The sequence below is a fragment of the Bubalus kerabau genome, chromosome 8 (assembly GCF_029407905.1).
Source record: "Bubalus kerabau isolate K-KA32 ecotype Philippines breed swamp buffalo chromosome 8, PCC_UOA_SB_1v2, whole genome shotgun sequence".
Lineage (NCBI taxonomy): Eukaryota > Metazoa > Chordata > Mammalia > Artiodactyla > Bovidae > Bubalus > Bubalus kerabau.
In genome coordinates this window covers 71,907,385-71,921,632 of record NC_073631.1, presented here as the reverse complement: position 1 = coordinate 71,921,632, position 14,248 = coordinate 71,907,385, and the positions used below count along the sequence as shown (strand labels likewise).

Here is a 14,248-nt window from a genome sequence, read left to right as displayed (position 1 = left end):
GGATTTGATCACTAGGTCGGAAAGATCCCCTAGAGGGGAGGACATGGCAACCCCACTCCAGTATTCTCACCTAGAGCATCCATGGACAGAAGAGCCTGGTTGACTATACTCCATGGGGTCGCAAAGAATCAGACATGACTGAAGCAACTTATCATGCATGCAAACATTCTGCATATAAGTTAAATAAACAGGGTGGCAATATACAGCCTTGTCCAACTTTTTGTGACCCAAGGGACTGTAGCCCACCAGTCTCCTCTGTCCATGGGATTTTCTAGGCAAGAATACTGGAACGGGTTGCCATTTCCTACTCCAGGGCATCTTCCTGACCCAGGGATAGAACCCACGCCTCTTAAGTTTCCTGCATTGGCAGGCAGGTTTTTGTTTTTGTTTTTTTACCACTAGTACCACCTGGGAAACCCATTGTGGCAGTCTAGCCTTTATTTAAAGAATACCTCAAGTGATCCTGAGACTTTGCCTGTCTTTGCTGGTCAGTTAAGAGTGGGGTTGGGGTTGGACCCTTCCCCTCCCCTTTACCAAACACACACACAAACACACACCATGTTTGTTACAAAATCTTCATTCATTTATTCAATAGTTCGTGTTGAACTATTGAACTTTCTGTTATGTGCCAGAGATCATGCAAGGGACCAGGCAAATAGCACAAAATTGGCAAAACACTTGTGATATGATGACAAAGTGTTGCCAAATCCAAAGAGGATAGGTCAGTTCTTGAAGGCTGATGGAGTTTTGGAGAACTTCCTAAAGGAGGTGGTGTTTGATTTGGAGAAAAACTGAATAGAGATGAAGATAGGGAATTTAGAGGAGAACATTAATTTGGCATCACACTTTATGGTACATGTATAAGAAATATCCATGTCATTAGTGTAGTGATAGTTTTTTTAAAAAAACTTTCCTTATTTTCCAACTTAGTGGAAAGCCTAAAGGAAGTAACTGGCCTTGTTTGAACTTGTTTACATAGATGGGGTCTAGAGTTGCCTTACCCCTAGGCTGGTGGGTCAGTAGAGGTTTCATGGTAGCTTCTTGTTTGACCTGAGCAGATGACATCTCCCTGTTGCTTGTCTTGCTTTAAAACTTCCTCAAACAGGGAAAATGATATTTGCCTAACCTACCAGTGTTGTGAGGAAAAACATAAAAAATACGGCAACACACTTCAGAGAATGAGGAACTGCTCTAAAAAGTGCCTAACAGTGAGTATGCTTGGGTTAGTGAGACACAGAAAACAATGGGTAGAAATGGAAAATTCAACAAAAATCACATACATAGGTTTTAAAGATTTTCTTCCTTCCTTTGTAAATGTAAATAGAGCATTTACAACACTCTATTATTGAATTTAGATTTTTTTCTTGCACTTAATTAGTCAAAAGCCAGGCAAACACTCTCTGAAATCCTCTTACAGGCTAGACATTAGCCAGGGTCCATACTCGAAAGGACAGAGTGATTGAACCACTTCCCTCTTTGATTACTTCTCTGTTTTCCAGGTTTTGGACATACAGTTTGTACTATATACATTTGCCCTTGTAACGTTGAAGTCATTTTGTTTGCCTTTGGGAGTCTCTCCACCTTCACCCACAAATATATGTCCTGGAGAAGGAAAAGGCTACCCACTCCAGTATTGTGGCCTAGAGAATTCCTTGGGGTCACAAAGAGTCAGACATGACTAAGTGACTTTCACTGTCACTTGGGGGTCTCTCCACCTTCAGTTTAGTTCAGTTCAGTCACTCAGTCATGTCTGACTCTTTGCGACCCCATGGACTGCAGCACGCCAGGCCTCCCTGTCCATCACCAACTCCTGGAGTTTACCCAAACTCATGTCCATTGAGTCCGTGATGCCAACCAACCATCTCATCCTCTGTTGTCCCCTTCTCCTCCTGCCTTCAATCTTTCCCAGCATCAGAGTCTTTTCAAATGAGTTAGCTCTTCACATTAGGCCAAAGTTGAAGTTTCAGCTTCAACATCAGCCCTTCCCAATGAACATTCAGGACTGATCTCCTTTAGGATGGACTGGTTAGATCTCCTTGCAGTCCAAGGGACTCTCAATAGTCTTCACCAACACCACAACAGGTTCAAAAGCACTTTCACCCTCAAATATATAGAGATTCCTGACCTCCTGGGGAGTTTGTTCAATGAGGATATTTTGACAAGACAACTCTCTTAAGAGATCTGATCAAATTAAAACAGCAGACTCAAAACTGATTCCAACTCAGGATCATGAGGTGAGTTCAAGGCATATGCCCAGTTTGATTCAAATTCCTCTTCCTTTTCCTGGCTCAGGATGGAGTTGAAACTTACCCTAGTCCTTTCCTAGACTCTAAGTCCAGCTTGATTTATATAATATACAATGTTTTGTGTCCTAGTTTGAGTTTCCCTAGAAGCAGACCCAGAGACAAGGATTTGAATGCAATAATTTATTTGGGAGGGGTAGGAAACACTGGCAGGGAGAGGGAAATATTACAATGAGTGGCTGGAGCTGAATCTGTGAAATAGTATAGGATTCAGAACTAGACCCCCTAGATGGCTGGTGAGCCCAATTATTTAGACAACACTCCAGTCAGTTATTGGTTGAAGGCTGCTGGGGGAGGGATTGTTAGTTCCTGGCAGAGAGCTTGGCTTAGTTCCAGAAAGAGCCCTTGGGTTTGGAGATACAGCGACTGGCATCAGGAAGTCATCCTTCCTATTAGGCGCACACTGAAACTCCAACTGAACAAAAGAGATTTCCCTGCTTTTTCTTTATACTACAGCCTCTCTACATTCTTCAGACACCCCAGTACTTTCATAAATATATGCCTTTACATATAAACCACTCAATTCAATACAACAAATAACTGAGTTCTCACTAAGTGTACTGGGCATGGGAGATACATGGACAAATGGCACAGAATCTGCCCTTAAAGAAGACTTGATTGATCAGTGTATCAAGCCAGTGCTTCTTAGGGGATCTTGTTAAAACACAGGTTTTGCTTGAGTAGGTCTGGAGCAGGGCCTGAGATTCTGAGTTTCTAGCAAGCTCCTAGGAGATGCTAATGTTGGTTCCCCAGCACTTTGAGGAACAAAGCATTCTGTGCATCTGATGAGTCATGGCAATATCAACAAATAAGTCATAGCCTGATTCCCTTACCATGTGTAGACTTCACCCTGGTCTTCTTATCCCCAGCTGTGTCTGAATTCCACTGTGCCAGCCTCCCAGCACAAGTGAACTGAGGGCAGTCAGAATTATCTTACCATTTTTCTGGGGTGTGGAAGAGACATGATGGTGGATTCAGTCTGGGTGCTGATGTTCGGGGGGGTGGCAGGTAAGGCATTTCTATACATTGCACTGGTAATAGAGTCAGGTTCTCAGATTATATCATTTTCTTTTCCACTGCTGGAGACAGTTAAGCACATTTTCTTTGTCACGTCTAGTTGAGATATTTCATAAATCTGCAGGGTAATCATTTAGAATTAAAATTCTTTCCCACTAAAAAGTGTTCATAGAGGATATGAAACTTAGCAAAATGTAAAGGCTTTCCTCACCTCCCACATCATGAATGTGCTTCCTCAGCAACTAACAACTTTCAAATGATCTGTCATACTTTGCATAATTAAATCACAGTCTCAATGACAGCAAATCATTGCAGGAAGAGCTAGACAGCACTAATAGAACATGAAGTACAGAGAAGGAGAATTTCTTGGTTAGTAAATTTGTCTTACATCAGGCTAAGTACTCCATTCCAATGAACAGTGATGTAGGGAAATAAACTCTCTATTTAAATAGACTGAAAGAACATTTCTAGAGCACCAACTGGGTGATCCCTGTCCTTGAGGAATCTACAGTCCTATCAAGAACAAGAGTTCATCAACAAAATAGAGTTCACCTTTGATGTGTCAGGAGCACCATCCAGATGACGATAAGTACGGATTGGTTATCATAAGGGTCATTTGAGAGAGTCACTTTAAAATACAACTTTTCATGTCCACTTTCCTAACACTCATCAGCCACTGAGCAACATGATTTCTTCATCTCTTGGAACTTTTCTTCCTCCAAGACTTTAAATTCAGATTCAGTTCCCCATCACATCATTATATTGCCATCTACTTTTCCTGTACCCTACCCTCACTAAGCATCACCAGGGCTTCCTATCTTTTTAGATGAATGTAGGAATTTGGAACATACAGGAACATAGACTTTGGAGCCTAACTTTCTGGGTTTGTGTGAACTTGGGTAAGTTACCTAATTACTCTGTTACCCTCATCTGAAAAATGAAGGTAACAATGGTATTAATACTATTTCATAAGGTTCCTATGAGGATTAAGTGAATTTGGTAAAAGAACAGTAGCTGGCTCATAATCATTAAGCATGTGTTTGCTTAGTCTTTGCTCATTACAATTACTGATCCTTATTTTCACAGTTCTTCTCCAGCTGCATGGCTTCCGTTTTCTCCTGGCCAAAGGCAGTCAGCCTACCATGCCCACTTTCATAATGTATAGCTCTGGAAACCCCTGGAGTTGGTCTTTTCCTCCCCCACTGCTAAAATGTCAAGTGTCATTAGAGAAGATGGGGTCATAAACCCTCTTGGTGTGTCTGTCAGGCTCACTATGATCTCCATTCATGGGAAATGTCACCAGTACACAGAGGGTGGTGGACTTACAGCCTTTGTGGGCCCTTGTTCCATAGCTATAGCTAACTGGTCTATGAACAGACCACTGACCTATCCTGGACACAACCATTCTGTCTCCCAGGAAGTTGAAATTGAAACAGAGGTCTTGATTTGAGCATTTGATGGCAGAACTTTAGAGAGAGCGTCCCTGATGTTTTGATGCTGAGGCTCCTAGCATTGCTCTGGTTCCCTCACTTCTCTTGGCTTCTGTTGAGATACTCCTGTGTCTTTCCAAGAAATTCCTTTTTTCTCATTTGCTGACCATTTCTACTTTCCACATGCAAAGGAATCTCAACTGGGGCTGTCAAGAAACAATTACAACGAGTTCTTCTTCAAACTCATGCTATTTAATCTCAGATGGTCCACCACTACAGCTCAGCACTTATTCATTCATCTCTTTTTTTGACTTCCTGGAAAATTCCCCCCTGCAGTAACAGTCAGAAATTCACTCTACTCAGGATGCATTCAACCTTCCACCTCTTCCTCGCACCTACTCTTCGGTGCAGAAGTTCTCAACCCTGGCTATATATTGGAATCACCCAGGAACCTGAGAAATACCAAGCCTGGGCCCCACCCCCAGAAATTTTGATGTAACATGGTCAAGAACAGCCTGGATTACTTTAATGTGTACCCAGAGTTGAGAATCACCCCCAGCCAGACCAAGACTACCCTACCCAAACTTATTCAACAGACTTGCACTTACTCCCACAGTTTCCCCTTTCTCTGGTCCTTTTCTCTTTCCTTCCAGGCTTAGAGGATGATATGTACCTGCTCTTGCAAAGGCCTCCACTGATGAAGGTGGCCAGTCTCTACACTATGTTAATTTCCCCACTCTTCCGCTTCTTCCCTGTTCCTCCAGCCAAGCTCTTGGAATGCAGCCTACATTCCATCATGTGTTAAACCAAATTAGGATGACTGAAAAATAGATTTACCCTTCGGTGCATCACATACGTGTTTCTTAATTATCACAATTAAGAGTTTTTAATGAGTGGGAAATATGCAATAATAATAATAGTGAGCAAATAATAGACTGCTTACTATGTAATACCAGGCACTGTACTATGCATGTCCCAGCCCATAGGTGTATATCTGATCTCATTCTCAAAACCACCTGGTGAAGTAGAAGCAACTGTTGCCACTTTATAAATGACAAAACTGAGATATGGAGAGGCCAAGGAGCTTGCCCAGAAACACAGCCGGGACCTGTGTAGCTAGGATTCAAGGGGCTTAATAACAAGCATTTAGTAACAGCCATTGTTTTTTATTTAAGAAACTTATCTGTGTCTGTTTTAACTTAAACAGTTCTCTACATATGGTTAACTTGGAGTCTGATTTTTTAAATGGCAGTCTGACCAGAATTTTAAAATTAAGACAAAAATTAAACAGCTGCTGTCCCTTAGCCTACAGTCACTTATTTCTGTAGTAATAGCCTTTTTTTTTTTTAATGGGAATGAAAATGTGGAAGGGTAATTGACAGCATTTTATAGTCTGTGTGAAGGCCAACAATTGTCTAATCTAGCCATGTCATATGCAAATATTGATTAAGTTCAATGCTGAGAGTTTTCAGCAAAGGAAAAAATTCAATCTATTCACATCAGCCTAAGAGGGACCATTCATGGGATGCTTGCTGTTTGTGACTGACGACTGCTAGGGCAGACACGGGATAATGCAGTTACTCTCAGTGATTATTTTCGACTTTCCTTCAGAAGTTGCAGTAGTGCTCGCTGGGAGCACTCTTTGCCGAGCAGTCTGTGCAGGCCAACAGTGGAATTACCAGCCAAGCACCAGCAGGCAAGTGAGGCCACTGCTGCTCCCACCATCATAACTAGCTCACCCAAGTGACAAACAGGCCAATGCTACCACCTGGGCTACAGAAAGCAATTGACTGCTGCTCAATTAAGCAGAAATGAGACTGTCACTCACTGAGGTGGAGATGTGAGAACTGCCTTTTCTGGTTCTCAGTAGCAATTTGTGATTTGGAAGTTATTTTACAGTTGTAATTACAAAGGGAAATGAAGTCCGCTTTAGCAATGTTACCAGGTGCTCTTCCTTCCATTATGACCTTGATAAATAGGCCCCCAGAGCCAACACTGGCTGGTCTGTTAACTGGTTCTATTACGCAAATACAGGATTGAAAAAACACTATTCAACTGAGGCAGCAGCTTAAGACCCAGGGAGGCAACTGTCCTCATTCAGACCATTAGGTGACTCATATATTATCTTTAAACTCAACATCTTTTTAGACCAAAGAAACCAGATTCTAATCCAGAATTTTTGCTTAAAAGTTAGATCTCATGAACTAAGATAAACTTAGGGTCATCAGCTGAACTAGTCTATGAACTTGTCTCTAGTCCCAGAGAATTACCTGGGACAAATAGAATCGAATCGCATGACAAGCTCTGATCTCAGGCTTCAGGGAGAGCAGAACTCTTCTAGTGTCTTCCGCTAATTTCTACTGCAGGGTAGGTCCCTTCACTTTTCTGTGCCCCTTTTTGCCTTAATGGAGTTTCCTAAAGGAGGACTGCTGAGAAAAATGCTATGGAACAGACCAGAGCAGAGTCAGGGTTCCTGACTTGAATGTTGTAAGGGACTTGAACAGCCATGCTGTCTTGTCCTCTCTTTGACAGTGGGGAGAGACTGCGAGCCTGGAAGGTAGAGTGAATACCCCTGGCCACATGGTCTGTTGCAGAGCCAGCTAGAGAAGCAAGTCTTTGAGTTCCAGGCCAAGGGCCTCTTTAGAAAAGTTTTAAATGCTTTATGGAATCCAATGCAAAAAAATCATAACTTAGTGCTTCAATTAGACACCCAATGGGTTGGTTGCACAGTGTTTACTGCTTGTATCTCAGAAATAGAACTAGCTTGTGGTCAAATGGTCAGGCCATTCCCTCTTGAAATGGACATCACTGCCATGTCTATATTAAAGAAGGCACCAGTGATATGACATTTATTAAGCATGGACCATCTGCCAGGTGCTGCCCTGATCAGTAAGCTTTCTGATGGGATTCCCATCCACCACCCTCCTCAGATAAATGAGTAGAGTGGAATCCTTTTATACCCTTCTGGCTAAAAAGTTTTTTCCTCTGAAGCTCAGACACAGCAACGGAACTAACCAATGAATCTTCATCTCTCAAGTACTTCAGAAACTCTACACCTCCGGTGGCCTGAGCAAGAAACCACTTGCAAAGAGTTGGGTTGGTGTGCTAAGAGCTAACCCTCTGACCCTTGCAATAAACAAATAGTAAAGTTGTCTTTTGCTAGTCAGTACAAAACTCCCTCTCACTGCTCTAAAAACCATTTGGAATTGGTCCAGCTTACATATCTGTTGGATGTTTAAGAAATAGATTAAGAGGTCAGCAGGGAAAACGAGACATCTCCAGATGGTTGTCTAAATGGACAATGGTAAGAAGAAAGGAGTGGTGTGGGGTGGGGAGTTGGGGAGGGGGTGCTGATTGTGCTGAAACAGAGAGGGACTAATCAAGACCACAGAATCACAGAAGCCTAGAGTCACCAGGTGAGGGAGCCTGTGGTAGGATTCTTCTGTTGAGAGTAGAAGAAAACCCAAGTCAGTGGGATTAAACTATATTGAGCAGTACTTCTTAACCTTTAAAGTACACATTAATTACCTGGGGGATCTTATTAATATGCAGATTCTGACTCAGTAAGTCTAGGGTGGGGCCCAAGATGCTGCATTTCTAGCAAGTTCCCAGGTAATGCCTATACAACTCCTCAGACCATACTTGCTAGGTTATTTGTTAGGCCATGGTCCTAACAAGACAACTGGAGGAGCAAGCTTTAGGACTCCCTTATCCAAAGGCTCTTTCTTGTCCTCAAGAATCCAGTTTCTTTCCATTTCTCTGCACTGCCAGCTACAGCTTTGGCTGGAGTCAAAGGATCCTTCATCTACTGCTCAAATGACTTCCAGTCATAATCTGGGCTGCCTGCCTCTTCATTCTCATATAGTAAGTGAGAGATTGTTAAGCAAAGCTCTGGAAGTTCACCCCATTGGATCAGTTCAGGTTGCATGCCCACCCACAAGTTGGTAGCTGGTCAGATGAATGGGATATAAACTTGTCAGGACTCATCTCTCAAGGTGGACAAAGGAGGAGGTTCTCTTGAAACACAAGAGCTTCATGGGCAAAAAATGGCCAATAGATTTTAAAAATTGGGTACGCATGAAGGTATGGATGCTAGGTAGCCAATCAACAGAGACTTTGGTTATGGTAGTTGGTGAAGAGTGTGGGCCCTGCATTCTTTGCCACTCTTGGGTCCGTTGATGACCTGAAGCTTCTACTCTGTTTGCAAAGTAACATCCATAAAGGGTCCTAACTGTGTCATACCCCTACCCCTACCCACTTATAATCCATTCAGTGAGGGAAGTAAAGCAGAGACAGGGACATTCATATTTCATGAGTGAAGTGTGTTTTCTAGTCTCCCTCTTCTACATTATGGATCTCCCTCCTTGCCTTTACCATGTCTATGGCACTGTTGCAAGATCCAAATGTTTTCTTGTGGGAACTCGGTAAAATGCACCTACCCTCTGTCTCACTTTCCAAGGTAATAACTAGCTGACCTGATAAACTAAGTGATATGTGTATGTGTGCATGCTCAGTAGCCCAGTTGTGTCAGATTCTGTGACCTCATGGACTGTAGCCCACCAGGCTCCTCTGTCTATGGGGTTTTTCAGGCAAGAATACTGGAGTGGGTTGCCATTTCCTCCCCCAGATGATCTTCCTGACCCAGGGATCAAACCTACGTCTCCTGCATCTCTTTCATTGACAGGCACATTCTTTACCACTGAGCCACCTAGGAAACCCTGATATCATGTGTGCCCAACAGGAAATGTATTGCTTCTCCCAGAGGGAATATGGTGACATTTTTAACTTACGTTCTTTGGAGTTGCAGCATCCTGAGTTAAAGGACTAAGGCCAACAATGAGATTTCAGGCATTGTGACAGACCTCTGGGAGAAGACATTTTGGGTAACAGAGCTTTTGGAGCTCCTTAGGCCATACACATCAATAGCTATGTTTTCTCACCAAGAGACAATGCTAGCTCAAGACGGATGGGAAAATGACTAACAGTTTAAATGCTGTTTCTCATAGGGGAGCTTTCTCTAATTGCAGTGCACGCACGCACACACTCACAAACACCCGCCTCCACTACCACCACCATAATGTAAAAAACATGTTGTTTACACTTATGTTTAGAACTTAACTCCAACTTGCTGCCATTTTTGTTTCTCTTCCCCATATTGTAAGTTCCTTGTACTTGGTACAGTGCAGATACTGAATAAATTTATGTGGCAAGTGGAGCTGAAGTAGTGAGGCAGTCATAAATCCACATCAAGATTCTTATCATGACTGCTCTCCTAGAGATTCTCTACAACAAGCAAAGCAAGCATACCACCAAGATTCACTTCACTTGTTTTTGAAATTGAAAGATACTATTAGGAGTGATCATTTCCAGCCATCAGGAGATACACTCCAAAAGGGGGAAGCAATAACCTAATCAAGGATTGAGAACTAATAAAATCTAAATATAGCTTGTCCCCATATTTACAATACCCTTCTCAAAAAAGGAAGGAAGGGAGAGAGGGAGGGAAGGAGAGAAGAAGAAGCAGAGGAGAAGAGAGAGGGAGGGATGAAGGGCAGGGGAAGGGAAGAAATTGCTGGCAGGGTGAGTACTTTGGTTACTGAGCAGTGGGGCTGACGGCTCAGTTATTTTCTCTTGCTACATCGGTTCTCACAAAATAAAGTCAAAATTAAAGATTAAAAATGAGAGTCTTTTGAGGATTACTCAATATTGTCTGTAGGTTCTAGTAAATCTCCATTTGGGAAACAGCCGAAGCAGCCAGCTACGTTAGGAGTCGGACACTGCAAGCCCTCCTAACGGAGGCTGGAAGTGCCATCACTGAGAGTTTCCTGTGTGGTCACCATCATCAGCTCTGACACAGGACCACTTTGTTTTGCACCCAGAGGAACCCTGTACCAAGGGGGAGTTAGAGCAATCTTGGATCCCCCAGAAATCTTCCACTTTTCATTTTTTCCCCAAACTGGCAAGAAAACTATTTAGATTTCCATTTTTAAAAGTGCCAAGTTTTCCTTAACACTAGTTTAAATGATTGGATATTGGACTAATAAAAGAATAGTTTCATGTATAAGTTGAGCCTGTAAAAAACTTTTCCAGAATCTGCTTCCATGGTAAGTTGTGAAAGCTGCTGTTTTACTCAGAGAACCACTAGAGGTAATTTTCAGTTCCTTAGATCTGGTTGAAGAAGTAAAAAGAGTGGGGAAGGAGATATTTTTAGTTTCCTTTCCTCAAAATGGGTAATATTCTATTGGAAAAATGACAGAGGAGATCAAATGAGTTTATATAGCTCCACTGTGAATGTACGTTCTTGAACTTTCAGCGTCTGCCCTGGAAAACAGAGATGGGGGGGTTGGAGAAGTGGAACAAAGGGAAATTTCCTTTTTCACCTGTAAGAAGCTTATCTTCAGCCTTATCTGCCAAGGAAGGTATGAGGATGAGGCCTTCATCTTCAGGGAATGCTTAGAACTTTCTAGCTATGGGTACAGCTGTATACAAGAGAGAAGTCGAGTATAACTTCCTATGAAAAATTAAAAGGGTTAAAACCCAAAAGAGAAAGAAAAAAAAATTAACGAAGAAACTAAGAAATGGATGCCAAATTGCTATAGAGGCCTATTTTCAACTCTTGCTTTCATAAAACCACATTCTAGGATGACATTTAATAAGGGGAAAGAGCTGAGTTAGTTGACCAGAGGTTTGGGCCATGGTGCCATTTCTGCCATTCACTGCTGTGTGCCTTTAGCAAAACCGCTTAACCCAGCAGGACAGCCAACTAATCCTGATTTCAGTCCTGAAAGTCCTGAGCCCCTCAAAACTTCTCAGTCTCAGGAACATTAGGCTGGCTTTTCACTCTGCTTAACCATGCTGAGTCTTCTTTTTACTCATGTAAAACAAGGGAATTGGATTAGATCATCTAAGTCCCATGCAGCTCCAAGTAAAACTGGTTACCTAAAGTTGTTCCATTATTGTGTTTATTTACACATACTTGGGCGACTTTACCAAAGGTCTGAGGAAGCTTATGAGGATAAGCAGTATAAAAACAAAAAAAGAGAGTAGACTTTACAACCAGACTCACAAAAACATCTCGAATAGAAAAACAAGACCAAGGTTAAAGTGGTAACATAGATACACTGCCATTTGATCCAATAATTATTAAAATGGAGTGGCAAATCTGGTGCTGAGATACCTGGCAGTCAAAACAAGAGGGAAAACATAATCTATAATGTGATACACGTTATCCATGAGGGAAGTATCAATTTCTTAGGAGAATAAAAGACTTTTCTGGGATTTTGTCTGAAATTTACACATGCATCCTTATGTAGAAGACACTGAATCCTGTCAAACACTGCACTTAACAATATCCTAAGGGCAAATGCAATAATGACTGTCAAATGGCTGTTGATTGAGTGTCTGTCAAAGTAAGCAGAGGATATTATACCAAAACAAACTCAGTGGAAACAATCCTGCCAAAACAATATGGTACAAGATGATATTTTTGAACTTGGCTTGAAAAAGAGAAAATCTACATAATCTAGAACACTTGGTGTACTACATGGCCATCAAACAATACTCCTTAGATTAATATCTTTCAGCCAGACTTCTTGGTGTACAAAAAAATCTAAGATTGTAAATCATGGAAGAGACATTGAAGCTTGGACCTCAGATAGAACCACTCCAAGAGTCCACTGTCCATGGCCTTGTGGGAGGCCACCCCCTGGGTCCCTTTCCTCGTCTTCTCCTCCCCTCACCCAACCCCCACATCGCAGGTCCTTGTACTTCTCTGACGCGAAGCTCTCAGGACTAGTTCCATCCCTCTTTTTGAAAGATCAAATAAAATATTAGCCCACAATGTACAGATGAGATCCTCCTATATTGTGTCCAGAACTATTTATCACAAAACCTTTAATTCAGAATTTGACTTAGATTTATCTTTAAATAACTGTCTGTTGAAGTGTTTTTGTCCTCAGTGAGCTCAAACTCCCAAGATCAAGTATGGTAGTCTTTGCAGACTAACAGGCTTTCTCCGAATAGTGCCTTGTGGGTGGGAATTTTGGAAGACAAATTCCAAATTTTTCCATGGCAATTGCCAAGATTGGGAACTTTTCTTTTTCTTATACCTGCACACAGATATAAAGACAGGGAAATTAAGAAATTGGAGGCAGGTCAAAGTAAATGAACATCTTGCAGAAGCAGGGTCCTTTTTAAAAATTACCTCTTTTGGTTTTCTTTTGCTTTTATTATTGTTACAAAAGTGCATGCTTATAATTAAAAATTCAAACAATAAAAAAGGGTTAAAAGTGAAAAATAACATTTCTTTTCCCTCAAAGGAAGATATATTTCTTGTATATCTGATGCAAAAATGATCAAAGATGGCCCACCAAGCTCCAAATGCTGTGCTGCTGTGCTTAGTCACTCAGTTGTGTCAAACTCTCTGCGGCCCCATGGGCTGTAGCCCATCAGGCTCCTCTGTCCATGGGAATTCTCCAGGCAAGAATACTGGAGAGGGTTGCCATGCCCTCCTCCAGGGGATCTTCCCAACCCAGGGGTCGAACCCAGGTCTCCTGCACTGCAGGCGGTTCTTTACCATCTAAGCCACCAGGGAAGCCCAAGAATACTGGAGTGGGTACCCTCTCCCTTCTCCAGGGGATCTTCCCAACCCAGGAATCAAGCTAGGGTCTCCTGCATTGCAGACAGATTCTTTACCAGCTAAGTTACTTAACAAATAACACTACTTTTCTTTCAAAAAGTAGATACAAGCTATTGACTGAGTATAAAGTCATTGCTGTCAGTTGGATCTCAAATCAAAGCATGCACCTTACCACTCCATAACCAAAAGACACTCACTTAACAAAGTCTACCTAACATAGGTGGCCTAATATTAGGCTAACATGGGTAGCCTAATATTCATGGGTAGCAGGCAAAATATTCCAGAAGGAAGAAATGTGTCTTCAGTAGTTAACTAGTAAAGGCAGAAATTCATTAGGAAATCCAGTGAAATTCAAAAACCTATAAAACCATCATGTGTAGAAATTTAGGTTTTCTAAGATACAACTTGAGCTGTCTTCGTATGAGATGGTAGATCTGTTACATTCAAATTTTTTAAGTTAGTGGGATTCTTCAGGTGGTTATAAGTTCTAACTATAAGTTATAAACTATATAACTTCTATATAGTTCAGGTGGTTATAAATTCTAAAACTATATTAAGGTTATTGGGTATTGAAAACTGGATATAAATGGCACCAAATTCAGCAAGAAGAAAGTAATCTAACTTCCTCGATTCTTGCCTCACTTTTTTATCTTTATGGGTCCTTTTGAGGGAATCAAGACAAGCATAACAGGAATGCTTGTTCCTCAGTGTCAGTGGCAGCTGGAATTCTGAAAGCCTGAGAGCTGGAAGCATCTGTAGGTTCTTCTCTCTTGTGTCTGGAGGTTGATGATGACTACTGGCTGAAGGCCTAGGTGGATCTGAGGGTCAGAATACCCAGACATGGCTTTTCCATGTGGCTT

General features: G+C 41.8%; 1 long non-coding RNA gene across 1 annotated transcript in view; it reads left to right on the top strand.

The window, feature by feature from the left end:
* Positions 1 to 3,649: 3,649 nt before the first annotated feature.
* LOC129659297 (uncharacterized) overlaps positions 3,650 to 14,248 on the top strand; it is a 45,597-nt gene continuing 34,998 nt past the window's right edge. Inside the window, exon 1 of the long non-coding RNA XR_008717944.1 lies at positions 3,650 to 3,909. This is a non-coding gene — a long non-coding RNA (uncharacterized LOC129659297). The remainder of the gene's footprint in view (positions 3,910 to 14,248) is intronic.